Source organism: Lontra canadensis, unplaced genomic scaffold (genome assembly GCF_010015895.1).
Source record: "Lontra canadensis isolate GAN:19392208 unplaced genomic scaffold, GSC_riverotter_1.0 scaffold90, whole genome shotgun sequence".
Lineage (NCBI taxonomy): Eukaryota > Metazoa > Chordata > Mammalia > Carnivora > Mustelidae > Lontra > Lontra canadensis.
Genome location: NW_022631084.1, coordinates 2,796,973 through 2,822,865, shown reverse-complemented (window position 1 = coordinate 2,822,865; position 25,893 = coordinate 2,796,973). Strand labels below are relative to the sequence as shown.

General features: G+C 32.7%; 1 pseudogene; it reads left to right on the top strand.

The window, feature by feature from the left end:
• The first annotated feature begins 2,709 nt into the window (after positions 1-2,709).
• On the top strand, positions 2,710-3,112 carry LOC116854316 (annotated as a pseudogene).
• The last annotated feature ends 22,781 nt before the right edge of the window (positions 3,113-25,893 follow it).

Below are 25,893 nucleotides of genomic sequence, written 5' to 3'. Positions count from 1 at the left end.
AAAGAGAAATCTTGGGGGCAATCATGATTGCCTTCAAAAACTAGAGATTCATTAAAAGCCTCAGCTAAAGAAAATGATTGTTAAATATATGACCGAGGACCAGTTTCTGTTTTAAAACTTGAATCTTTAAAACACCAGCTCTGGGAACTCCTGGGTGGCTCAGTGGGTTAGATCCTCTGCCTTTGGCTCAGGTCATGATCTCAGGGTCCTGGGATCGAGCCCCGCATCGGGCTCCCTGCTCAGAGGGGAGCTTGCTTCCTCCCTCCCTCTCTGCCTGTCTCTCTGTCTATTTGTGATCTCTGTCTGTCAAGTAAATAAATAAAAAATCTTTAAAACACCAGCTCTGTTCCTCAGGTCTGATGAATTTGTAGATAATGTTGCAGTTTGTAATGACCTATTATCTGATTGAACCTGATCACTTCTTTAGGACTCTTAAAACTAAACATATTTGTTCACTATGCTTAAAACCACAACCAGAAAAAAAAATATGACTGATAGTTTTCCTTATTTAGTAAATATTCCAAAGGACACTATTTTTTCATTGTGGTCTCTATATTTTTAAGACTAATTATACTTTATAATTGGTAAAGATTGGTAAAGATGCAGGGGAGATTCAGGTTAACTATGAAATTAGTATTCTAGAATTAAGAAGATTTTCCCCAGGGTAGCCTGTCCAAACATGTAGGGCAAGTGCCACTATTGGTTTAGAGATGATTTTAGGTATTAAAGAGACAGCTTTATATTACATTGGATCACATTAATGAGAAAATGATTCTCCTTCCAGCTTAGTTTCAATCCTGATTGCATCATGATGAATGTCACACTTTGACACAAAGATATACTTAACAACCCTGACTCTAAAACATGATCTTTCTTCTGTAAAAAAGATGTAGGCCTTGGTCTCAGAACCTCCTGTAAGCATATATTAGGTGGGAAGGTAACCATATTGTGGTGGTTTCATTGTATTTTTTTTAAGACCATTTCTTACTGGAAGATGGTTCCTGTTTTCTACTTACTATATTGATAAAAGGCTTAAGTTAACTTAATATTTTTCAATAAATTTACTTACTAATCAATTTACAGTAAAATAGAAAAGTTGTAACTACTCTTTGATATTAAAATCTTGCCCACTCAGGCTCGGTCTCTTGAGGGGGGAAAAAGAGTTTTCAAAATTAAAATGCATTAAGAGGCTCTCCGCTTGGTCACTTCTGACAAACAGGTTAAAGAATGATCATAGTTCTTGAAGGATGCTCAGCAATTATGGGTAAAGAAGGTCAAGAACCCCTACGTTCCTTTTGAGTTCGCCCAGTAATGAGCACAGTGATAACCGGGGGGCGGGGGAGACAACAAAGTCATGTGGCTTTTTATTTAAATAGAAAACTAGCCAATCATTCTTCCTGGGTTTTCTATTGAACGTGCCTTTTATTGAGCTGGTAAAAATTCTTCCCGAAATGTTATGGAATCATACCCAATGAGGTATTGTAGCTGCTTCTTTAAAGTGCCATTTCACCGTGTCTTACTCTGACCACTGAACTGCCAGTCAAACATGCAGTGCTATTACCTGTAGTATACCTTAATAAAATATAAAGGTAAGCAAGCCCTTGCTTTGCTCCCCCATCAGCTCTACCTTTGTAAATGAGAGTGAAGAAGTGTCCAAAGTCATTCCAAAGGACACTAAAGTTCTCTAAAGATATTATGCTTATAGGATTACCAAATGAAAAAAAGTGAGAGGATTTTTATTTGAAAGTATTACAGGGAGAGAGAATAAAGAAAATAAAGTCAACAAAAACAAAGATATCTGAACTTAAAAGTTTTGAAAAATATGAATATAGATTATGCTTTTTACTATACTAAAATACACTAAAGAATTATACACATTTTCAGAGTGTTTGGCTGAGAGAGCAATTTGCAGAATAGCATTGATGACTGAGTGAAATAACGTGGACTCTGAAATGAATGTGAAATGAGGAAAAAAATGTTGAAGAATGACTTGCTTTTCAAGGACAAATGAATGCAAAACATTATATTAGGGAGAGAGATTAATGAAAAAATGAAAAATGAGAAAATATTGGTTTATACATAATCCTGTTTTGAGAATAATCTCAGAGGTACATGTCACTGTTTTGAGGAAATTGAGCATCTTTACCACATTTAATTTCTTAAGGTAGTAATTATCTTACAGGGTATTAAAAAAGAAACCTGAAGAAAAATAGGAACATCTAGGTAACAGATCTTTTCAATATTTGTAATAATTTATACACATATTTGTAATAACTTTTACACATATTCTTTTTTTTATTAGGGAAAATATTAAAATCTGTATGCTTCCAATGTGACAGATACTTGCATATAATATTTCAAACTGATAACAACTTTAAAACATTGGTTTTATAATCTCTACAGATGAAAGAAATAGCACTCATAAGGACTGCATAAGTGTTTATAATCATTTCTACTTCCTTCCCTACTAATGGGTCACAAATAGCTTATTGTCATATAAGTTCGAACCTATGGTAAGACAGAAAATATTCATTCAGTAGTTTCAACTATACTCCAAAGGCATGGTTGGATTTTTACTTCTGGCTGTGAAAGAGTAACTGGTACCAAACTTATTCTTACATAAAACTCAATTCTTAATAGGTGGTGACCATGTGTCTGGAGAGAGACTGAGGTGCCTGAGCTCCATCCCAGGGAAGCAGGGCAGTGAGAATGTTCACTTCATTAGTCTAGGCCACTGTTGGGCCATGAGCAAGAAGCCCCTGTAGTCCACTTAGGCTGTCTTCACCCTTACACCTGCAAGAGTAAACAGGATAAAACAACTTCTTAAAGATAGGCCTGAACATCTAGGTATGAAAGTTGGTGTCTCAACCAAGGGCTCAAATGACTTTTCTTACTCTGTATTCTAGAGTATAAGGAAAGGAGATTCTGATGAAGAAGCTGTTCAAGACAGAAGCAGAAAAGAATGTTCATCAAAAAGAAAGCACAGCTAAGACTTCAAGGAATAGAAATGGACTACACCAAAGATAAATTATCTAGTGAGTCTGTTTTCAATAACCCAAACATCAAAGAAAGGTATAGCTGTGGAAAAAGCTTTTATACTGGACTACTCTAGCTATAAGCTTCAGGAAAACTCGTGGAAGTCCTAGGATTACTGATGAAATTATGTCACTGTCACATACTTAAGGTTTATAATGTGTGAGAAAAAGTGATGCATTTTAAAGTGAAAAAAGCCCTACAATTATTTATAAAGTTACACACAATATATCAGGCAGCAGTTTTCAGGCATTGACCAATAGGCAGCTCATGACTGTGCTCCTTGAAAGAAAGAAAACATGTGGAGAGTGCCACGATCCTCTTAGGTTTCTGCCTTGGGACACTTTTCTGCCAATGTTCATGAAATGAAGCCTAACAAGAATATAGTCTCACTAAGCAAAGAAAATAGATATTGGAGTTACATGTTGCTAATACAGCAGAAACTTGCAAAATAGGGCTTGAAAAGAATTACATGGGAGAAGTGGAGTCTCTGTGGGGATTCACCATAAGTGTTCGACTAAGGTCTGGACAACTCATACTCAGAGTTCAACTATAAGAGGTGTTACAAAGATCACCTGCTACAGACTTGAAAGATGAATGGGGATAGCAAAATTATGCAGTGTGGTAAATACTGAATTTATGACCCAGCAAGATTAGAGAAACTTCAGTGAGTCTCTCAGCAAGACCCAATAAAGGACAAATCTTTGGAGTAAATACCACAACATAGAGCAATGCACAAGCTAACACTAATATGTAAACCAAGTAGGCCAGCTTGCACTAATAGAATAAAATGAAGTTTGGCAGAACCAGGAAAATGCACCAGTAATTTTTTATCAGTATATATAAAATATCCACCAAGTTATGCTATACACTGGGAAACACACACACACATATGTGTGTGTGTATATATATATATATGTATATATATATAAATATATATACATATATATTTATATAATCTTTGAAATTATTGATCTTCTGCAATTCTCTGACTAAAACTGAATTATTGTAGCAATCAATAAAAAATTAATAGAGAAAGAATAGAAATTCTTAAACTATTTGGAAATCAACACACCAACCTATTACTTGGGAAATCACAAGGGAAATTATAAAATATTTCAAAGCAAATAATAACGAAAATGTGAATGCAAATCTTTGGAGTCCAATAACACAACAATGTGAGAAGAATTTCTAATGTTTATGGTAGGAAAGTATAGAAGTTGAAAATAAAGGGACTTGCTTCCCTCATAATAAGAAAAAAAAAATCAGGGCAAATTAAAAATAAAAAAAGTAAATAGGAGAAATAAGGAGCTGAATTCAGTGAAATAAAAAACCTAATAATAGAGAAAATTAATATAACCTAAGTCAGTTCTTTGAAAACATTAATAAAATAGCTAAAAAGTTAGTGTTAGCAAAAGTTAGCTCAAAATTTTTGAAGTCTGATCAAGAAAGAAAAAACCTTTCACCATCAATTACAAGAATGAATGAATAGATGTCACTGCAGATCCCAGATATATTAAAAGACAAATATTATGGAATATTTAAGCAACTTTATGCCAATATATTCAACTCAAGTGACACAGAGAGAAATAAAAATCTAAGTTACATCATATCTATAGTTTACATAGGGACTTCACAAAAAAGTCTATCAATGACCAAAGGCACATGAAAAGGGACTTGAAATTGGGAAAATGCATATTATTATTATTTTTATTTTTAAAGATTTATTTATTTATTTGACAGAGAAAGAGATCACAAGTAGGCAGAGAGACAGGCAGAAAGAGAGGGGGAAGTAGCCTCCCTGCTGAGCAGAGATCCCGATGTGGGGCTCAATCCCAGGACCATGAGATCATGACCTGAGCCGAAGGCAGAGGCTTAACCCACTGAGCCACCCAGGCACCCCGGAAGTGATCTGTTTTGATTGAAGTTAAGAATGTACATCTCTGTCAAATCTTCTCAAATTGTATAGTTAATATTTCTGTACTTCACTTTGTAAAATTCACATCGTTTAAAAATACATACATAGACCAATGATTTGGAAAAAGGATAGTCACAGAGACAACTCCAGCATTTTTTCAGTTATTCAGTCCTCAAATGCTCAAAGTGATCACCTCTGAGATAAAATTTCTAACCCATATTTTAGTCATTATTAGGAAAAAATATACACATACCTATGTTTATATATGTTAAAATGTTAAATAAATGGAGCATTTTAATATTGGGAATTGGGGCACCTGAGTGGTTCAGTCAGTTAAGCATACAGCTCTTGATTTTGACTCAGGTCACAATCTCAGTGTCCTAGGATGGAACTCCCTCTCAGGCCCTGCACTCGCCAGGGAGTCTGCTTGAGATTCTCTCTCCTCCTTCTACCCCTCCCCCACAGCTGGTTCTTTCTTTCTCTTTCTCTCAAATAAATAAATAAATCTTAAAAAAATATATTAGGAATTATTTTATAGCCCCCAAAATGCTGTTATTAGAAATTGATATTTTTAAGACAACTTCAAAGTAAACAAATTAAGATGAGGGCTTTGCTCTGGTTCTTTTCAAGTGTGTGATACTTCCTTTCAAAGAGACCAGGCTTGGGTCAAATGGGATTCCAGTCATGTATCCTCTGATAGTAGAACAAAAAACCCAACTGTATGGAATATTTATTTTCTGTTGATTCCCCCCCAAAAAAACAATGTGGAAAACACCAAATGTTAGGTAATAACTATGTCAAAAGGACCCAAAGAGGTAACAACCAAGTGGGATGAGGACCAAGGAGTAACAGTGTAAATGATGCAAGAATCAAAACCACTGCCACAAATTAGTCTGTAAGATGTCCAACTGTTATTACAAATATCTATTTTTTCCTGACTAAAAACCTGAATGTTGGAGCATATATTTATTAAATATAATACAGTGTTTATTAAAAGGAAAAAAGTCTGAGTATTAAAAGATACATTTATATTAAACCTAAAACATGTAAAATCTATAGATCAAATAGAGAAAACCCAAAGAGTATTGGTGTTATATAGTTATTTGGTCTTTCTTCATTCAGGTTTCTTCTGCTCTTTTTGCCACAAGATTAACTATTTCATGTAGTTCTCAACAGATTAGCAATAACAATTCCAGTAGTCTATACCTGCTCATAAGAGAGAGCAACTCTATCTATACCACTTCTGTTAATTTCTTCTTTTACAACACTTTTTAAAAAAAGAATATTTTTTTTTTTTGCCTTAGATCCTTAAGAGTTTCTAAAGCAAATACTCTGCAAAAGTTTCTACCTTTGTTTCATCTTCAGCACATCTTTTCTAATTTTTAATTTTTCTCTTTAAGTTCAGGTAGATTTTTTTTTAACAATCTTTAATTAGCAAACTCATTTTACCTCTTTTTGATTTGGCATAACTTGGCAAATTAACTTTGTTGTTATTGTTGTTTAAGAAGCAAAATATCTTTTTATTTAAATTCAATTAGCCAACATACAGTACATCATTAGTTTTTGATGTAGTGTTCATTGATTCGTTAGTTGCATGTAAACCCAGTGATCATCACATTACATGCAGAAGCAAAATATTTTGAAATGATTTTAAAATATGTAACATTTTCCCATCATGGTTTAGGTAGAGCAATAGGTAGGTTTATTTAGAGTAATAATCTACATTTAAGTTAATTTTTTCAATTTGAAAGAAAAGAATATAGTAGTTAAAGCTGTTTTACTATGATAGAATTTATCAGTGAAAGGAACATAAAAATCAACTTAATGAATACAAATTAATCAAATAGTGTTTGCCAAAAAAGTTTCTCAATTTAAAAATAGGTCATAATTAACTTTAAGCTATACTTAGCTCTTCTTATTGATTTCTAGGATTCCATATTGACTTTTTCCTGAAAAGAAAGAATGATTTTTAATTTCTAAGATATGATTCATTCAGCAACTTCTTCAGTAACCACAGAGAAGAAATCAATAAGCCAGATAGTTAATTGTACAAAATGACTCCTGTAGATTTTTTTTTTCTCAACTAGGGAATAGTTGTGCTGAATATTTTGAGTATTGATAGTTTTATTGGTGTTATAATTAACCAATCTTTAAATCTTTCTCGATGAGGCATAGGGAGGGTATAGCTTGTTGCCTTGTTAATTGATATCAATGTTCTGGAAAAAAGTAAGAACTAATAGGCACATTCATACTGCTTCCCTTATATCCCAAAATATTAAGACTAATGACATATTGAAATGCAATGTCAAACAATAAAATCAGAGAAAAAAACATTAAAAAATAAGAATACAGAAGAAATCATAAAACTAAAAATTGCAGAAACTATTCATAGGTATTTCTTTGAAATACAATAAGCATATAATTTACCAGCTCAAATGTAGCAATAGTCAAATGTGTTTTGATCATCTATAATGGTATAAGAAAAGCACTGGCAAAGATCAAAATAAATATTTTTCTAGAAGCTGCAGCCTTTGTAATGCTGAGAGCATGTGCAATAACCTGACTCTAAATTTGGGGTGTTAAAATGGCAGAAACATTACAATAGATAGCAGTTATTTAATAAAATTTTGATGCTTTCACTAACTTGAAAATTACCTTGCTCACCAGCTCTACTGAAATCCAGTTATTATTTTTCCCCAGTCCCACCTTTGCATTCCCAATCCTCATTCCTACACTGAAATAGGTACCAAATCCTTTCTCTCAAATCCTTCCACTTCTTCCTGTCTCCATAGCTAATACCCACATTCAGGCCACCTTAACCTCTTGACTTTAAATGAATTTTTGTACCAAACTCTTAATCCAAGTCCTGTAGTGCAATCTAATAACATCTAATTCATTCTCCACACTGCAGTTAGGATACTCTTTCTAAAATATAAATGTGATAATGTCAGTACTGCTTAAAAATCAGTAGTCACTTCAGTACCATTGCTTTTTTGGTTAAGTTCTAACGCACCTTAAAATAACCCAAGAATCTTACAGTGTGTTCCCAAATGAGGTATAGAGCTACAACACTTCCCACATATACCTTTATGCTCCAGTCATAGCAAAATGCTCTTAATTCTTCAAATCTACAATATTTAGGAACCATACTCTTTCACCAAGCCTTGCTTCTTTCTTTACCATGTCCTATTCTCTTCCTCTTTCTTTACTTAACTAGTCATGAGTTAATTCAATTTATACTTTTTCTTGTCAGCTTGTTCTGACCTCATGAGAATTTAGAACCATATGCTCCTGTTGATCTCCATTTCCTTCCTTTCCCAGCACTTATTCCAAAGAATATTGTACTAAAATTTGAGTACACTGATGTTAGTTAGGGACTCTGTTTTCTTGTTTGTTTTGTTTCTAGGTTTTTCTTTTTTTGGTTTCTGGTTTTTATTTTTTTATGTACTCACTGGACCAAGCTCAGAACTTGGGACTCAGGACTCAGTCAGAACTCAATAAATATTTCTTGAATAAATCCTGAGCAATTGCAAGTTCCTTAACCATAAAACATGTGCAAGGAAGGAAGATGACATAATCCTCAATTCACACTGCATTGTTGTCTGAAAAAGTCCATATATTTTTCTTCACAAAACTAAAAACATTTCTCTCCTAAATGCATAGAAAGATGTATCTAAATAAATAGCTCTTCTCCTAAATGATTGGCAGATACAGTAAAAGGATGCTAGGGTCAGCAGCATCTTGCCTAGTTCAGATATCACTGATGGTATTTAAGGGAGAACTAGGTTCTCCATTCAAGAACCCTCTAATTTCTTAACACTCCTCAAATAAAAATAGTGATTTCAAAAAAGCAATTTCAGTAGACACTCTTTTATCAAATATCCTTTTTAAGGAAAATATTTAAAATTTTTTATTTTGTTTTACTTTAAGTAGCTCTTCTATGGCTAAATAGGTTGACATTCTATATATATATATGGTACTTTTTTTTTTTTTTCAAAGTGAAAAACCTTTTTTAAATTTCTGGTCTGTAACCTCAGTTTGATTTTTGAGACTATTTGACAATTTTTTTATTAATCTTGGTAAACTCCTCAATAATATTTCTAAAAAAAAAAATCACCCCCAAATTTCATCCATCCTCATAGCCCTCATTTTCATTTTCAAAGAAGTGAAAAACAGACTTCTACTTCAGGTAATAATTGACCCTATCAAGTGTGAGGGATTCAGCATCCCAATTACCCACCCCCACAATATAAATTTATATAAATTAGTTATTGTTTTAATCTTCTTTGGTCCCAGGGAAAGAGAGATTACTTATCCTAATCAAATATCATTCCTCTATATAGATCTTAATTCTTTTCCCACTGCTTTTCTTCTGGACTTTGCCTTGTCAGTCATCATGTATCACATTTATATTGTCCGCTTCCCTTCTTTACTGCTCCTTTGCCTCCACTTGTAATGGGTTTCTATCTTGCTCTTTGGGTTCTCTTTGTGTTCTCAAATGGAGATTAGTATCTTCTTCCTAGCTCTTTCAGATTGCTGTCAGAATTCAGTTCCTTACTGTCTATTGGTCAAAGCTACTCTCAGCTCCTAGAGGCTACCCACACTTGTTATTAACTCCATCTTCAAGGCCAGAAATGAAGATTTTTGTTTGTTTGTTTGTTTGTTTGTTTGTTTTGCATTGAGTTAGCTATTATTTTCTGATTACCTCACCAGAAATAGCCTGGAGAGCCTCTTTTAAGGCCTTATCCAGTTAGCTTAGTTCCATTGAGAACTCTCTATCTCAAAGTTAACTGGGTTCAGACCCTAATACTTTAACTATATACACAAAATCCCTTCACAGCAGCATGGTACTACTTGAGTAGATGGGGAATCTTGGGGGTTATCTTAGGATCTTGCCTTGCATACTCATTTTGTTTTACACTTCCCTCATTTTGTGCCTACTTTTTGATTTGTTTTACATGCTTTGCTATTTAGTTTATGGATTATTGCCTAGTAGTTTTGAGTTGGTTTATGCCTCCTTTCAGTAATAGGAATGCTATATTTCCTTCTAGGCAAAAACAATTATGGCTGTAAAATGTTTACTCAGTCAAGCTCCACTGAGGCTTATTTTTTGTCTAAATTTTGTCAGGTTTGTGTACATAGGTTGTAAACAAGAGGTTTATGTGTATTTGCTTTTTATTTTGTCTCTAAAAATATTTTAGAATAAAATACAAATAATTTGTTAGTTCTTTAAAATATCATTTTAGATGATTGTTCAGATTTAAAATAGTCTTTTATCTATAATATTTTTATGAAACAGTACACTAATATTGGTACTTAAGCACTCTAAAATATATATAAGTGAATTTTACAATTTTAGTTATTGGGTTTATTATTATTAAGTTGGTATCATTATTAACTGAGAACATTTTGAATGCTTGATAAAGCATTATTTTTACTAAGAAATTAAGAAATGCATATCACTATAGGCTTTGTCATCTCTGACTCTCTAATGTTACAGTTAATTGGTCACAGTCTTAAAGTGCTGAGACATTAGAGGAACATCACAAACCAAATAAATGGAAAGACATTTTAATAGCCCTTGTCCCTGGCAAGTCTTATTGTCTTGATGTAAGATTGGCTTTATCCTGCTGTGAGAGACATGGAAGATCTTTCTTTGGGTTCAATGGTAGTTCAGTGGCCTGCTGTGACTTCCTTCAAGTCAATAGTTGTCATCCTGTCTGTTGACTATCATTTGAGAAAATAAATCTTGATCTTTGCCATAGTAGAAGTCAATATCCACTTAAGTTAAGAAAATCACAGTGTTTTCTTTTATTGTAAAACAGGAATTGCCTAGACCTGGCTTGACCTAATCAACTAATCCATTTCCTGTGGTGAAACCCATTCTAACATGTCTTGATTGGGTGAAAAGTAGACTATAGACAGTCACTAAAATGTCAGAACACTATGATTTACCTTTCAAAATACTGTTTGCAATTTATATGCAGAGATTCTCACAATGAAAGTTACAAACTGAGATTTACTGGTTTTCCTATTGTCTCTCACTGTGTGAAGCAAAGTATTTATTTGCTAGCATTTTAATTACCTTTAAAATAGTATTGTATTTAGATTTAATTTCAAATAAGTGCTTCACCTTTTATTGACTATTTACCCATAAGCATAATATTTAAAACCTAACCTTTCTGAGAAAAAAAAATTTCTTCATCTGCAAATTAGTACTAATAACTATACTGTTACTGTGGAAATTAAATATATTATTTATAAATTATTTTTGGCATAGAGCTCTATAAAATGCATATCAAAAAATAGATATTTGTTTGTTTTAATCTGGTTTAAAGTCCTCAGTGACTTACTGTGCACAAAGAATTGAGACAGGTAGTGTGCCTTCCCTGATATTCCAGATAGACTAATAATGAGGATCTGATATCAAAGTATTTTCTGGATATCCATCATCTCATTAACCACTAATTTAAAACTAACCAAAGAGTGATTGATCATTTTTTGTTTGTTTAAATTAATTTTATTTTAGAAATCATCATATATTCTGACTGCATTTATTTTTATTTCTCTAATTGTTGTAATATATTACAACAAAAGACACACATATCAAGCAAATATGATAAATTAAACTACTCAGAGCTTATACTTATATTGGTAGTAGGAAAATAGTCTAGAAGCCATTCCAGACATAGATTAAGTGGAAATTGCATAGAAAATAGGAGGATTTATTGAGCATGATATTATGAATGTTGGGATCCATATTAAATTATCCTAGAACAAGTGTCCCACATTCTATAGGTAAATATTTGTGGAATAGGTATGATATATAGAGATTCAGATATTGACAACTGGGAATCAAAAGAAAGGAATTGAGTTTGAAACGTAAGAAAGGCACTATTTCTAGGAACTGGGTTTATTTGAATAGGGACTGCATCCTTTGGAGGTTTGATAGTAAAAGGAAAGAAGGACGTAAAGGATGAGAATGAAGAATCTGGCAGAAACAAAATAAAAAATGGGATCGCAAAAATCAGAAGATATACAAATTTAATTCTTCAAAATGGCACAGTTGATTAAAGAAACTGTACTTCACTTTACCAGAAAAAGAAAGAACACTTAAATTAAGAAATATAGTTAGCAATCCTAGTTACTAATTATTATTAGTTCAGAATACTGTCTACATCATTTTTTAGTCACATTTTTACTACTTTGTTAGACCAAGATGTTCAGGGCTAATCTTGTATTTTTCCTGCCCAAGTCCGGGAGTTAGTTACTTCTCCCAGGTTAAAAATTATCCCTAAAGAGCAACCAAGAGCAGAGAGAAACTGAAACGATATTACTGCAATCTAAATTACATATCTTCAAACAGCCATTTATAGATAGGCAAAAATACTTTAAAGTGGAAATTCAAAAACCCAGAAAATACATGTGCAAAGAATATCAGTTTATCCTCAGTTTTCTCTTCAACAAGGCATGAAACTCAATTTTTATGAAACTCAATGAAAGGAAACAAAAGCAATAATAAACTATTGAGACTTCATCAAGATAGAAAGCTTCTGCACAGTGTAGGAAATTATCAATAAAACTAAAAGGTAGCCTACACAACAGAAGAAGATATTTGCAAATGACATATCTGATAAAAGGTTAGTATCCAAAATCTAGAAAGAACTTATTAAACTCAACACTGAAAAAACAAATAATCCACTTAAGAAATGAGCAGAAGACATGAACAGGCCCTTTTCCAAAGAAGACACATAGAAAAATGCTCTACATCAGTCATCATCAAGGAAATACTAATAAAAAACACAATGAGATACCATCTCACACTTGCCAATATGGCTAAAATTAACAACACAGAAAACAACAGGTGTTGGCTAGGATGTGAAGAAAGGGGAAACCTCTCACACTGCCGGGAATGCAGGTTGATGTAGCCATTCAGGAACAGTATGAAGTCTCCTCAAAAGCTAAAAATAGAACAACATAGAAACAAAGATGTAAAAATATTATATAAATTTAGATGTTACAACATATTAAAATGTAAAATTTCACTGTAAGTTAAGAAAATGAGATAGAAAAAAGGAAAAATGGAAAAGAGATAGACTGATATAGAAGTACTAAATGAAATTCAAAATATATCATTTAAAAACTGACAAAACATTTGAAGTTTAAGAAAAGTAAAAGAGGGCTACAACTTTATAACAGGTATTATTATAAATATAACTAGTAGATAATATAAAACCTTCCTAATTACCAAAACAAAATTTAAAATAATATTAACGAAAGACATATAGAAAGACAAAGAATAAATATAAACACAGCAAATGAAGCATAAGCCATATAAATATATAAAATAGGAACCAATCATTCCAGTGTTAATAATTCATATAAATGGATTTGATTCTCCTATTAAATAAAAACAATTAGATTACATAAAAGATTAAGAATAAATGGCAAGCAATGTAAACAATAAAAAAGCAGGAACCATGATTCTGATATTAGATTAGTTTGAATTCAGACCAAAAAGAAGCTAATTGAACTTCATCATACTAATGGTTTTATCTGATAATAAAGAAGTAACAATTAAGAAATCTGTGTAACTTGGGGCGCCTGGGTGGCTCAGTGGGTTAAAGCCTCTGCCTTCTGCTCAGGTCATGATCTCAGGGTTCTGGAATCAAGCCCCACATCAGGCTGTCTGCTCAGCAGGGAGCCTGCTTCCTCCTTTCTCTCTCTGTCTACTTGTGATCTCTCTCTCTGTGTCAAATAAATAAATAAAATCTTAAAAAAAAATCTGTGTAGCAAATAAATTAACAATAACATCCATAAATTAGAAAAAAATTTAAAAATGTAAGGAGAAATGGACAAAATTATAAATAATTGAAAATTTCAACTGAGAACTCTCGATCCAAGTTATAAGTAGATGAAGAAAAGTAAATCTGTAAAAGACCTAAACAACATAAATAATAATTTTATAGATAATGAAGGTTATAGCTTCTTTTAAAGCACATGTGGAATAGATAAAATATTTTGTTATACAAGCCATTTGTAAAATCTCAATTAATTTAGCAAAATAATATGGAAAACCACCTTTAATCATCACCATGCAATAAAATTAAAAATTAATTGCCATATTGAAGAAAATGGGTTTCCATTTGAAAGCTAATATAAAATGTATATTTAATTATAAACATTTATATATAAATTATATGTATATATATATATACATACATATATATGCCTTTTTAAAGGCATGTAGTGATAGGGATACATACTTGAGTGATAGGGGTACATACTGATAAATTACAGGATTTCTAAAAATAAAGCTAATGAAAACACTATATAGCAATATCTTTGAGACATAGTTAAGACAATGATCAGACAAAAATACATAGCTATTTCTTAGATTGAATCATGGACAAAAATTATTATTATTCACCCCTCCTGTGTCCATCCCCTTTGCTATGTAACTTTATGGTGCCTTTCCACTTTTGGAGAATCAATTTATTCTCTCTCTGAAGTCTGGGCTTGACTTTATGATTTGCTTTTGATATTGAGATGATAACATACATAATGCAAGAAGTGGCTTGAAAAGCACTTGTAAATGTTGGATTGCTCTCCCTTTTTCTCTTTTATCATTGTTATCGATCATTCTTAGGCTAGCTCGGGTGAGGAAGAGAAATATGTGGAAAAAGAGTCAACCAAATTATATGAGTTACCCTAAGGTTTGCTGAAGAAATGGCTGACTCCAGGGCTTGGAAAGATAAAAAATAAGCCTGGAATATCTTTTTACTGGAGAGTAAAGAAACTCTAAAAAATGGAGACATGCATCGTATTGGACTTAGTTTATACTGACTTCTGAGAGCTGATTATACATATCTTCCCAATTTTATGTGCAGGTGACTTAAAATGGCAGACTGTAAATCTATGTTTCCAAGCTCATGTTTGGTGATGTCATGTTGGTAAATTAAAGCCATTCATGGTAGGAGTATTTATACCATTAAAATCAGCAAAATCTTTAAATTGGGCCCCATCTACCCTTTTTTTAGAGCCAATGTATAAGCATAGCACTAAAGATTTCTCAAAACAAAATGGCACAGGACCCATATCTATAGATCTCTTACTGAACAAATCTGAAACATGTTGATTATCAAATTAAAAAATGATAATAACACATTAAAACTAATTTAATGAAATATGAAATCATTAGTCCATAAATGCATAGGTTAGTAAATAAATAAATAAGGGTTAAAGAAAATCTCATCTTTCGAGTAGGATGGCAAAGAAAATTACAAAGAAAGACAGTAAATTACTAGCTGGAATTCTTCATTAAAAAAATTGTTTCAGCAAGGACCACCAATGGCTGCTGTAACAAGTGGATGAAAATTTGATGGAGAGCATATAATCAAAGTGAGTATCACCAGTAATTGGAAAAGCCAGCATCAGATGACTCTAGATAGGTGCAGTGAGAGGAATACAGTATTACATCTGTGGAATTCCAACATCAGACCACCATGAACTGAAGTTGATTCTACAGTTATTTTCTTGCATTCTTTTTTGTTAAAGATTTTATTTATTTTAAAGAAAGAGAGAGAAAGAGCTCACAATGTGAGTAGGGGGAGGGGCAGATGGAGTGGGAGAGGTAGAAAGGTTTTTATTTTATTTTATTTTATTTTATTTTATTTTATTTCATTTTCTTTTCTTTTCTTTTCAGTGTTCCAGAATTCATCGTTTATGCAGCACACCCTGTGCTCCATGCAATATGTTCCTCCATAATACCCACCACAAGGCTCACCCAACCAAAACTTCCTCCTCTCCAAAAACCTCAGTTTGTTTCTCAGAGTCCACAGTCTCTCATGGTTTATCTCCCCCTCCAAAAGAGGCAGAAAATTTTAAGCCCACTCCACTTAGAGAGCAGAGCCAGACATTGGGGTCAATCCCATCACCCTGAAATCATGACCCCAGCTGAAATCAAGAGTTCAATGCCCAGATTACTAAACCACGCAGGCACCCCACTGTCTTACATTCTTTAAAAAAATGTCCCTGTCAAGGTTATATCAGTAAGTCCCTGTAAGCAAGCTCTTGAAAGACAAATGGTTCCACATTAAACTACAGAGATATGTCAAATAAATGTAACATATACGATGTGATCCAGAAGTGAAAAATTCATAATTTTTTTTAAAGGCCAGTGGAGTATATAGTGAAATTTAATTAGGGTCCATAAATTAGATAATAGTAAAATATCAGATCAGGAAATTTCTATCATTATGCCACAGTCATATAAGAGAATCTTTTCCCATGAAATATACTAAAATTTAAGGGGTGAAGGGCCACCAATTTTATACCTTGTTCTCAAATGGTTCAAAAAAAATAATATGAGTTACATATAGAGAGAATTGCAAAGCATACTAGCAAAATGTTAATTAAATTAAGAGATTAGATTAGATTTTTTATTACATTATTAGATTATTATTAGACTATTAGATTAGATTATCTAATTAGAGTAGAGAATTTTAATGAAGGTTATAAGGAGATTCAATGTATACTGCCCTCCTTAGTCTAAGGAGACAAATATTAAAGTATTTAGGATTCAGTTTGTAAAGGTTAAATGGGCACAAATATGTGCCCATTTAATTCTTTTTTTTTAAAGATTTTATTTATTTATTTGACAAACAGAGATCACAAGTAGGCAGAGAGGCAGATAGAGAGAGAGAGAGGAGGAAGCAGGCTCCCTGCAGAGCAGAGAGCCCGATGCCGGGCTCGATCCCAGGACCCTGGGACCATGACCTGAGCCGAAGGCAGAGGTTTTAACCCACTGAGCCACCCAGGCGCCCCGTGCCCATTTAATTCTTTATACTTTAAAGTAATTTATATTTTAAAATAATTCTTAAATTATACTTTGAATATATTTTAAAATAATTCTTCAGAAGAGGAAGATGTGTAAATATGTATGTACATATGTAAGTATATGTTACATATACCTATACATTTATATGCATACACAAACACATACATACTTGAAACAAATAAATAAATGAGAGAAAATAAATGTGACCAAATGTGAACAAGTAGTGGATCTAGGTAAGAAGTATAGAAACATACGGTGTTTATTACAGTAAACTTAAAAAAAATTCTATGTTTGAAATATTTCAAAATTAAAGATTAAATAAATGAAATTCTCAATTTTAAGATTTGTACAAATACCTTTAGAAGTTTTTTATGCCTTCAGAGTGTGCACCGCCTCCACACACTGTTACGCATCATTCTGATTTTAGGTTAGAAGTCACCTCCTCGGAAAACTCTGTCCTGACCTTAAACTTAAACTTGATTAACTGTCTTTCTGCTGTGGTCCCCATACATTCTTTTATTTATTTATTTATTTATTTATTTATTTATTTATTTATTTACATTACAATAGTTCAATAGATAGTGAGCAGTTGATAGATAAATGAATAAATGGATAGAGAGATAAATGAATAATTGATAGGTGGCAGGGAAAAAGGGAAAAAAAACAGGGAGATTGGAAGAGATATTACCTATATGTCTCTCCTACTAGATATTAAGCTATCTATGTTTGGAACAATGTATTAATTTTCTCTATTTCCAACATCTAGCAAACTGCATAAGATCCAGAAGTGTTTAGCAAATGATTTTATAAATGAATAAATCTATTTATGCAATATGTGCATATACACATATAAATAAATAATATAAAATTGTTGAGTGTCATCTGAAATATTTTTGATGTTACATAATTTTATGTAAGTAAATCTTAGGGTTCTTGCAGACATGTCAAGGAACCACTTCATAGAGTGAACTAGATATAGGGGAAATTTTTGGAAGTCAAGTATATATATTTCAATATCCCAGGCCATATTTTACTGAACTTTATTTTTTTAGGTTTTATATATTAATACTCCTAACAAGACTTCATTTGGAAAAAAAATAATTTTCTTCCATGGCTAAATCAAACAAAAATTTCTTTGTGTTTTAGTATCTTTCTTCTCTATAATAGTGACGTGAAATACATAACATTTATTGAGTCACGGCCATATTCATATACTTCATATGAAAATATTCCTTCAATCCTCATTTTCACCCTAAGGATTAAGATTTTGTTGTTGTTGTTGTTTTCCCTTCCGGATGAAAGAATTAAGAAATAGTTAAGTGAATTGCCTAATTATTTGAAGATACTGGAATTGAACCCAGATTCCTGCCTTGCTCAAATTCACAGCATTTGAAACAGCAGTGTCTAAGATGATAGTGTGACAGGAAGAGTCCTCAGAACTCCAGGATATGCAGAAATCCCATTCTAAAAAAACAGACCTCTGACTCATTTCCTAAACTCTTTGACCAGATAGAGCTGACATAGTATATAATAGCTGCTAGTCACTTAGAAGAAGAAAATAAATTAGGGGTGTAGTATTGAGGAGAAGGGTTGTAATTAGCTTTCAACAGAAATTAATGGGTAAGGAATTTCCTGGAAAAGGAAAGGAAGAAATGGGACAGATTTTATATATAAGGCTAAATAGCTAAGTGATAATTAAACACTTTATAACAAGTAAATGAAAGTTTTTCACTGAGTTGAAAAAGAAGAATAAAAAGCAAGTCACTAAAAAGAGTAATGAAGGAGCATTCTTATGTGAACAACAAGATGATAAGATGAATATGAGGGAGCAAAGACATGGAAATTTTTTGTTTCTGAAGATTCAGTGTAAAAAGCATATACAAGTGTATTTGCACACTTTATTCCTTAAGGTTTTAAATGGCATTTATATATATTATCTTATTTGATTTCTATAACAGTGATATGGGAGGATGATGCAGATAAAGACATCATCCAGGGCACCTCGGTGGCTCACTCAGTTAAGCATTTGCCTTTGGCTCAGGTCGTGATGCCAGAGTCCTGGGATCAAGCCTCACACCAGGCTTTCTGCTCAGTGGAGAGCCTGCTTCTCCCTCTCCCTCTGCTTGTCTCTCTGCCTACTTGTCTCTCTGTCAAATAAATGAACAAAATCTTTTTAAAAAATTAAAAATTAAAAAAAAGACATCATCCTCATTTTTCATAGAAGAAAACAATTAAGACACTAAATACCACATTTAAAAAGATTTCTTAGTAGAGAAACAGTAAGGCATATTATACATAACCATTACTCAGAAAGCCAGTGAATGGTCAAGCTAATGCCAAAATTACTGTCCAAATCCCCAAAACACAAGGGTAGAAAGACTGTAGAGGACTCATGCAGTGGAAGATTTCATATAGAATAGATCAGAAAACTGAGATTAGAGACAGGAAAAACAAAAACAAAAGCAAAAACATCCAATTAAGAATAAATGAGAGCCTGAAAGTGAAATAAAGGGAGATATCAGAGTAATTCTAGAAATGGCATTTTAGAATTTTCCTGAGTGAATGAGCACACATTGAGAAAAGAAACAATATGAAGACTTGATTGTGCATGAAAGAAAGTTTATTAGATCTGTATTTTATATGTTGAATTTGAGTTTTTCTTCTGAATTAGATTTCAGTGTTTTTGAGGAAAAGGAGTGAAGTCCTGGACATTTGTATATATACCTTTGCAGTTAAAAGTGAAATTTAAGAGTTGGAGTTCTAAAGCCCTACTGCCTGGCTCAAAACCCAGCACCATGACTTCCATATTTTGTGCAAGTCTCAATTTCTCAATGCATGTTTTCTTATACATATAATGTGTAATAAAAGTACCTTTTTGTAGAATAGTATATGATACATAGTAAGTGCTAAATATTAATAGATTTTATTTACAATATTTTACAAATATTATTTTGTGGATATTTTTTGGCTGAACTACAGGGTTTTATAAATGACGAGTGAAACTTTGAAAAATAAGAATAAAATAGCAAAGTTTAAAAAAATGAAGGTCAACAATGGGAAACAAATGTTAAATTCAGATTATTCTTCATGGTCTTGTAAAAAGATGAATAATAATAACAGCTTTAAAATTATTATAAATAACACTGTAGATGACTATATTTCCAGGTTTGATAAGAAAAAAAAGAATGCTGATATGAAAATGAACCATATCTGTTGAATACCTTGTTCACAGCTGGAGAGGTTCCACTGGGCAGAAGGAAGATGGATGGAGGTGAAGAAATGTGAAAAAAAGAAAGGGGTGAGTTATATGATCATTAAAGTGTACTATTTTCTAGGAGAGAGTAAGAGAGTTAGAGTGATGAAATCAGTAACCATTTGTGAACTGCGCCTAGCTCTTTAACACTCCTCTGACCCCTATAGGTAAAGGAGTCTGGAGGAATCCTTGTGTGAAACAGTAACAATGCAGGACAGCAGGATCACACGGTTTTCTGGAGGGGATACTAAAAAACTCAGAAGAGGGGAAAATGCTCCACAATAATCAGTTGTTCATTTTTCTTTCAGATAAATACCAATATGTTTGAAAACAATGCTTTATGATTCATTGAAAAACTTGGAGAGCCTGGGTGGCCCAGTTGGTTAAGCATCTAGCTCCTGATTTCAGCTCAGGTCATGATCTCAGGCTTGAAAGATTGAACCCTGCACTGGGCTCTGTGCCAGGCATGTAGTTTGCTTGAGATTCTCCCTCTCCCTTTGCCCTTCATCCTGCTCTCTCGCTCTCCCTCTCTAATAAATAAATAAATAAATAAGTAAATAACAATATTAATAATTAGTTTAAAAACTCTAATTTTCCCTAGCTGATGAACTTCAATATAATACAACATAACTCTGTCTAGCCTTACTAGAATAAGCTTCATTAAATTTAAACAACAACAATGGCAAAGTGGGAATGAAGAACCAAATTACTTTGATATTTGAATCATGAGATTTTTACTTCAAGTTTTTAAAGGATCAGTAGTAATTGTCAAAGACATTTTGGAAATTGTATCACCTAATTGTATGACCTTTGTATTACGTCTGTTAAAACCTCTATTTCCTTTAGGAAATCTTTGTAACTGAACTAACCTGAGTTTGCTCCTGAGTAACTTACAGATGGAGACTACACCAGTTAGATCTGTCACACAAACGAAATTTTACTTGTTGCAAATGAGGAGATCACAAGGAATTGTATTAATGAAGCTAGTGGTCCTCCTTGGGCAGAAACTTTAACATAATGAAGCAGTGTTAACTCTTGGACTAGGGGAAGGAGCTATGGGCCAGCCTAAAGTGGATGGGAACTTGGACTCCTTAATTCCAGTGAGGAATACAGGGTCTTGTCTTTTTTTGAAATAACAGGAAACTTGGTTTCGTGTATGTGTGTGTGTGTGTGTGTGTGTGTGTGTTTTAAAGATTTTATTATTGAGAGGGAAGAGAGAGAAACCCAAGCAGACTCCATACTGATGGCAGAGTGCAACACAGATCTCACTATCCTGAGATTACAACCTGAGCCTAAACCCAAGAGTTGGTGGCTCAACTGACTGCACCACCCATCCAGGTACCTTAGCACTAGGGGTTTTACCAATGATTTATTGTCTTTGCTATGATTAGGCTATTTCCTGGCCTACTAGAGACCTTTAGTTTTTGCATTCTCTTTGTTCTCATAAAATGTTTAACTACTGAGTTTTTTGCCTTTCTTTGTAATTCTGACACCTCCTAGGAAATTCTATAAGCAATGTGCTTGGGGATGTAGAGCTGGCAGGGCAGAAATCACAGAAAATGGCTGCAGTGAGGGAGCAAAAAATGATTTCACTATGTGACAAAAGCTATGTCTTCTCTTTCTTTTTTCTAGGAATCCCTAACTCTATCTGATTACATCATTTGTACAAAAAGGTTCAAGTCTTCACAGTCTCACCTTCCCCTCATCCCAGGCTCTGGTAAACAGTAATCTTTTCTCCATTACCATAGTTTTGCCCTTTAGAAAACATCAAAAAAGTCAAATTATAAAATATGTAAACTTTTCAGACCAGCTTGTTTCACTCAGGATAATACCCTTGAGATTTATCTCAATATTTTGTGTTCAATAGTTCAGTCATTATTTTGGCCAGTTAGGATTTTATTGTAAGGCTGTTTCACCATTTGTTTTGCAATTAATGGATATTTGCTTTGATTTCTGAATTGGAAGATTATGAATAGTCACTATAAAAAATGGGTATATGGGTTTTTGTCAAAATTAAGTTTTCAGTTTTGTGTGGTAAATACCTAAAAGGGACATCGTGGGGTCATATGGTAAGTTTAAGTTTCACTTCATTAGAAAAATGCCAAACTGTTTTCCAGAGTGGCTAGGCCATTTTGCATTCTACGTAGTAATATGGGAGAGTTTCATTTGCTCCACATTCCTGTCAGCATGTTATTGATAGTATCTCTTCCTTTACCCCTTCCCATAGACAGGTGTTAATACTGAACCGTAGTTCTATTTTTCATTTCCTAATGGCTGACAATGTGGATTGTATTTTCATATTAATTAATATATCATATTATTGATATTAATATATCCTTTTCAATGAAACATCTATTCAAGTCTTTTGCCCATAAGTAAGTACGTAAATAAATATAAATATATATATGTGTGTGTGTGTGTGTGTGTGTGTATAATTACTGTTGGGTATTAAAATTTGTTTATGTATCCTGGCTAAAAATCCTCTGTCACATATGTGCTTTGCCAAGGGTTTCCTACCAGGCTATGGCTTGTCTTTCCATTCTTTTTTTTTAAGATTTTTTATTTTAAATAAATATTTTTATTATTTTATCAAAAAATAATATTTTAATTTATTTAAAATAATTATTTTAAGTTATTTATTTATTCATTATTATATTAATTATTTATTGTATGTATTATTATTCATTTAATTATTAAATAAATAATTTATAATTTATTATTATATTTTATATATATATATAATTTATTTATTTAAGATTTATTTTAGAGAGAAAGCATGAGAGGAGGAAGAGCAGAGGGAGAGAGAAAGAATCCTCAAGTAGACTCACCACTGATCATAGAGCCTGATGCTGGGCTCTATCCCAGGACCCTGAGATCATGACCTGAGCTGAAAATAAGAGTTAGCCACTTAACCGAGTCACCCAGATGACCCTGTCTTTTCACTGCTTAAGTGTTTTATGCAGTGTTTTTGTTAATTTTGATGAAGTTCAATTTCTTGTTTGCTTTTATGAATATAATTCTATTATAGGTATACTTTGTGTCATGCCTAACAACTCTGCCTAAGCCCAGGTCACAAATATTTTTTATATATTTTCTTCTAAAATCTTTATAATTACACATTTTACATTTAGACTTATGACCCATTTTATTAAATTAACATATAATGTGTTATTTGCCCCAGGGGTACAGGTCTGTGAATCATCAGGCTTACACATCTCACAGCACTCACCATAGCACATACCCTCCCCAAAACCCACCACCCTCTCCATACCCTCCTCCCCCACAGCAACCCTTAGTTTGTTTCATGAGATTAAGAGTCTCATATGGTTTGTCTCTCTCTTGATCCTACTTTGTTTCATTTTTTCCTTCCCTACCCCCATGGCCCCCTGCCCTGCCTCTTAAATTCCTCATATCAGAGAGATCATATGATAATTGTCTTTCTCTGATTGACTTAATTCTGTTCAGTATAATAACCTGTAGTTCTATCCATGTCTTTGCAAATGGCAAGATTTGGTTTCTTTTGATGGCTGCATAGTATTCCATTGTATGTATGTATGTGTGTGTGTGTGTGTGTGTGTGTGTGTGTGTGTGTATGTATATATCACATCTTATTTATCCATTAATCTGTTGATGGACATTTAGGCTCTTTCCATAGTTTGGCTATTGTGGACATTGCTGCCATAGATGTTCAGGTTCATGTGCCTCTTCGGATCACTCTATTTGTATTTTCAGGGTAAAAACCCAGTAGTGTGATTGCTGGGTCATAGGATAGCTCTATTTTCAACTTTTTGAGGAACCTCCATACTCTTTTCCAGAATGGCTGGACCAGCTTGCATTCCACCAACAGTGTAGGAGGATTTCCCTTTCTCCGCATCCTCGCCAACATCTGTCATTTCCTGACTTAATTTTAGCCATTCTGACTGGTGTGAGGTGGTATCTCATTATGGTTTTGATTTGCATTTCCCTGATGCCAGTGATATGGAGCACTTTTTCATGTTTATGACCCATTTTTTGAATCATTTTCTGTAAGGTATGAAGTTTAGGTCAAAACCATATTTTTAGAAGTGGATATCTACTTAATAAAATATGTTTTCATTTAGTTGCTTTGTACATTTGTCAAAACTCAATTCGTCATTTTTGTGTGGGTTTATTTCTGGACTCTCTCTTCTATTTCATCAATCTATGCGTGTCATCACTTCACCAATAGGTAACTTAAAATCAACATCTGAGTTTAGAAAATTTATTCTTTTTTTCAAAAATTTTTGACCATTCTAATTCCTTTGCCTTTTCATATAACTTAAAATCAGCTTGCCTATTTCTATGAAAATTTCTGCTAGAATTTTGATTGGGAATGTGTTACATCTGTAAGTTAATTTAGAAAGAATTATAATCTTTACCATCTGAGTCTTCCAAGAACACAGTAACTTGATAGTTTTTAAAGCAACTTTTTATTTTATTGAACATGTACACATATATCTATAGAACATGTAAATAATATTATGTGTTATATATATCATAGTGGCAATCTGATAGCAAATTTAAGAGTGAATCAAAAATGTATGTATTTGTGATGATAACAGTGTAAACTATATTCTGTAAATAACTGAATTATTTAATAGTTGTTTAGTTTGTGTTTTTAAAAATGTTGACCAAAGCATTTAGAAGTAAAAATTAATTTAAAAACATGAAAAGAAGAAAGGGATGCTTAGCCTGAGCGCAGCTAAATATGAACCCCTGTGTATATGTAAGAGAACTTCAGTGTACTAAGATTTGAAAAAACTTAATGATAATTCCCTTTTTAAAGATGACCTAAAAACCAGATAAATGACTTGTCTAAAGACAATACAATTCAATGTAAGAGCTAGAAACAATCTTCAATTTTCACTACTGTCAATCTTGTTAAACATTACACACAATTTTCTAATTGTACAGACTGTGTGAAAACAAAACTACACATCTAAAAATTATTCTAATCTCCACAACAAAGTGGATATTGGAAAAATTCATAAAAATGTAACATATTTATGTTATGGGATTGGGGGAAATAGATGAAGAGGATTAAGATGTACAAACTTTCAGTTGTAAAATAAGACATGAAGATAAAAAATATAGAAAAAAGAATATAGTCAGTAATAATTGTAACAATTGGATGGTGACAGACAGTGACTACATATCATGGCAAGCACTGTATATAGAATGTATAGCATTATCTAATTAGTATGCTGTACACTCATATGTCAACTAATATAACACTGTATGTCAACTATATTTCAATAGTTTAAAAAGGGTGTTTTTTTTTAATGCTTAATGTATTAATTTTAAGGTGGCTTTAAAGATACTTGGAGACCACAGGAGCATAGTTAAGTAGCTTAATTTTCTATGCAAGGAATCATCACTCTGTTGAAAGTATTTGGTCTTTATGAAGATAAATGAGACATCTAATTTTTCTAGGCTGCCATCGGGTGAGGCAAATTTTAATTTGCCCTATAAGAACCAACAGAACTTTTCTATTTTAGAAAAAGTGACTTTGTTTTTAATTATGGTACTTTTAATCTGTACTTTGTTCATTTTCATGCATTTTCTTGTTTAAAGTCACCTGTTAATTTTGAGAAGGACATAGAAACTTAGATGAAAATTAAAGAGCTAAACAGCAGGAACTATTCCAAGCCTTAGTTTATATTCCTAAATACTTTCCACATTTTGCAAAATATTGGCTAAAATCCATATGCTCTTGAATTATGGCAATTTTGCAATACCAAATTACATTCTAAAGAGGCAAAATGAGTTTTGAAGTTCTGAATACCAAAGACTATGAACTGACTTTGGCTATATCAAATTGCCCTGCTGGAA